The sequence below is a fragment of the Myotis nattereri genome (genome assembly GCF_964212035.1).
Source record: "Myotis nattereri genome assembly, chromosome: 7".
NCBI lineage: Eukaryota > Metazoa > Chordata > Mammalia > Chiroptera > Vespertilionidae > Myotis > Myotis nattereri.
The window spans coordinates 25,855,162-25,859,334 of NC_138082.1; positions in this window are offsets into that span (position 1 = coordinate 25,855,162).

Here is a 4,173-nt window from a genome sequence, read left to right on the forward strand (position 1 = left end):
TTTTTTACAGAGAGGAAGGGAGAGAGATAGAGAGTTAGAAACATCGATGAGAGAGAAACATCGATCAGCTGCCTCCTGCACATCTCCTACTGGGGATGTGCCCGCAACCCAGGTACATGCCCTTGACCGGAATCGAACCCGGGACCTTTCAGTCCGCAGGCCGACGCTCTATCCACTGAGCCAAACCGGTTCCGGCTACACAATTCTTTATAATAAGTGCCCTCTGCTCAAATGGCTAAAAGCTGTTTTGTGACTGGGCCCTAACTGACACAGTAATTGATACTAGAAAAATTATAAATCATAAAAATAAATAAAGAAATAGAAAGAGATGGAACAGTCAGAAATCACCCTTTTGAATAGGAGGCATACAAAAATAAATGAGTAAAGGAAGCCAGCCAATAGGCTCTTTATTGCCAATTTATGCCTATAGTAAACAATCACAAAACCTCTGTGAATACAACTCTGAGCTTGTGCGGCCCTTGTGTCTAGGAGCTTTAGTTAGGTGGTTCTGCTGATGTTGGCTTGGCTCACTAAGAAACCAGGAGTGAATGCCAACTTGGCCACAGTAAAATAGACAACTGGGAGAGCAACCTGAAGATAGAGACATTGGCAGGAGCCAGATTCAAGTAGATGACAGTAAAACATTTGAATTTGATTCAGGTGTAATAGGAAGATCTATTTCTATTTCTTTAGGAATAGTTTATTTCAATTTCTTTACTTTTCATTGGTTTCTTTTCACAGTCATCACTACTTAAAATGACAGTGAATACTTATTTTCTACTTATTTATTGTCACACTCTCTCAATAAATTACTGGGAGGCAGGGATTTTTGTCTTACTCATTACTATATTTCCAGGGTCTATGAGAATTCTTTTAAAGATAAGGGGCTCAATTGTAGGGAATGGCTATAGGGTTAAGCCTTGGACTGACCTGTGGCAGGGCCACAAACAAGTCCCAGCTTGGAGGGCAGAGCCCTCTTAACATAATTAAGCTTAACCTTAGAGCCCTCCCTAGGAAGACCTAGGTAGCTAATGGGCTGTGGGAGGTGCAGCAAGTGCTGCCAAAACAAGGTGAAACTCACAAGAACATTGTAAACATGTTGACCACACCCTTGTTTTGATCTGACTATAAAATAAAGCCTCAGCTTACAGGCTGGATCTTTCTGTGTCCTCATCCAGGCATGGGAGATCCACCGAACCCTAGCTGTATTCTCTTTGTCTGTCTTCTTAATCCTTCACCACCTCTCCTCAGGTTCCCTTGGCCATGCTGGCATGGCACACTCAATAAATATTTTTTTAATAAATGACTGATATTAAATTGTTTTTATGTCACCCTTAGGAATCCTTGTCTGATACCTGCATACCCCCACTCAATAGAGATATACTCAGGCTTGGTACTTCTGGTCTCTCTAGTACAGTGTTTCTCAACCTGTGGGTCACGACTCCTTTGGCAGTTGAATGACCCTTTCATAGGGGTCACCTAAGACCATCCTGCATATCAGATATTTACATTACAATTCATAACAGTAGCAACATTACAGTTATGAAGTAGCAACGAAAATAATTTTATGGTTGGGTCACAACATGAGGAACTATATTTAAAGGGCCAGAAGGTTGAGAACCACTGCTCTAGTACTTCCCTGTCTTAGCACTTTCATACTGCTTGCCTACTTATCAGTATTCCTCTCTAGACTATAAGTTCCTGGAGACCAGGGGCTCTGTATTGGTCATTGTTTTATCCCTAGTGTTTAGCATAAAGATGTGGTACATGACAATGATTGCTGAATATTTTCTGAAGGTATGAGTATATATTAAGCATATAGTAAGTCTATTCTGGGATGAATGACTTTGGTTATTATGTTAAGGGAAAGAAAATAGAGAGAAAAATACTCAAAAAGGAGAATGAGATTCCTATGCTCTTTTACTTTAGTTGCACAGAATCTATTTTATGAAGTTAAAGATTTTATACTTAGTTGGCTGAACTGCCTACCCACAGATGATTTAAAATTCTCCCTGAGGAGGGAATGACGCAGAAAAACAAGAATAGCTGTTGTTGATATGTGACTTATACCCCTCAAGGACATTCAGTAGCTTGTATATCAGTTACATCAGCCTCCTCTAGGTTATTGTATTTATGATGTGGACTTGAAATCAGAAGACTAAATATAGCATCAAGAGCCCCAGGCAATTTATAAGAGCCTTGGCCAAAAGTTTATCTCATGTTTTCCATCAAGCACCCATTTGAACCTGTCCCTCTTGTATTGGCTTATATCGTTTTATCTGGATAAACCAGTAAGGAGGAAAGGACATTTTATTAACTATATCCTTATTTAAGGTTGAAAAGCACCCCCACCTGTGACTTACAGTGCAGAACATACTCAAAGCAGGGTTTGGGGCTTTTGGTGTTTGTTACTTTCCTTCCTTCCTTTCTTCCTTCCTTCCTTCCTTCCTTCCTTCCTTCCTTCCTTCCTTCCTTTCCTCCTTTTCTTCCTCCTCCTCCTCCTCCTCCTCCTCCATCTCTTTCTTTGACTGAAGCCTCATTAAATGAGTGGAAATAAGACTTAATCAGTAATTATATCACTTAACAGTGAGATTGCTATCTGAGGGCAATGCTGAAGTCAGTTCCTATTCCAAAGGGCAAATGGTAAAAACGAGGCGGTGTGGCCTTGGAGTCTAAAGTCCAGTTTTTGGAAAAGGTCCAAGATCATAATGTGAAAATGTCATTTAGGCCATTGTTTTCTAAGTAGAAGAACCCAAAATAATTGTAGACATGAGTAACTAATGGACTGATGAATTATTCATACCTGTGCACACTTGCCACTTTTCTAATGTAAGACTGTGAGAATGAATAACTAGAGTAGTTGAAATTAAAATTTCATCCTCATTAGTTACTACTGGCTGGGGAACATAGACGACATAATCTACTGAAATGGTTAGCATAGTGCACAGTGAGTGCTCAATAGATGCTAGTTGCTATTATTTTCTTCTTATTAGAGCTACTATTTAGTGAGTTCCAAATCAACTTATTTTCTGACTGAGGTATGGATGTTTCAGAAAAATAGCTGACTGTCACCACAGCAGCTAAATTCTACTCATTCAAGTACCCATAACTGGGTTTAGCTGACATTTATTAAACATTTTCTAATTGCCAGGCATTGAACCAATCTCTTACAAGTTTTACTTTACTTAATTCCCACAACAAAAAAAGGGGGATTCCTCCCACCACCCCCTAGTTTTACTGATGAAAATTGAGAAGTTGGGCAAAACCCAAAGTTCCACAGAGAATAAATGGCAGAGCTGGTATCCAAACCTGGGTCCAACTCCACAGCCTTAAATGTGGTTGTTTCTTTGAGATCAGCTCCCATCTGAAATTGAGCCCCTTGTTAACCTCACCCCTCTCAAGCTAGTTGCTCTATTTAAAACTCATTGATGCTTGTTCATGAGCATAATTCACTCCAAGTTCTTTTTTTATTCAATGGAGGTATTATTAAATAAGGGATATATGAATGGGCACATGGATGAATGAACAAAGCATTGAATGAGTGAGCAATCTCCCCATCTTCCCTGTATCTTAATCCCTGAGCCTGTGAACAATGTCTACCTTAACCTTATCTTATGACAACCATTGTGTAGCCGATTCTGATTAACTTCTGTTTCTTTGTATGTGAGGTGTCTTGCCTGAATACAAACTCATCCAATGGAAACATGAAATGAACTTTTTGAAGCTATTTCAAGAACTCCATTTTCCATTGCACTGTAAATAACTTTAATGAGGGAAAGAGGTGACTAGCAGCAGAATAACAGCCAGAGGTACTATGCATTCACAATTTCTACAGTTTTTGTTTGTGTATCAAGTTAAAACAGAGAAATAAGAAAGAAAAAGGCTAAACCAAATATGAGTCAAACTACTCCTCTTCTTAAACTCACATATTTTTAAACTTGAGTACAATTAATATTGAGTTAATAAATATAGCATAATTTTCAGGTAATGGATATAGCAATGTGTGTTGTTTTGTTTCTTTCTCTTTAAGGAAAAGGAATTGAGAAATTACAGACTTGAGTCAACTCAACACAAGGAGTATTCATTGAGAAACTACTTTGGAGTTATTATTTTGTTCATTCAGGCAACAAAAATCTGCCCTTACTAGAAGCCAGACTGTGAGCTGTGGATGCA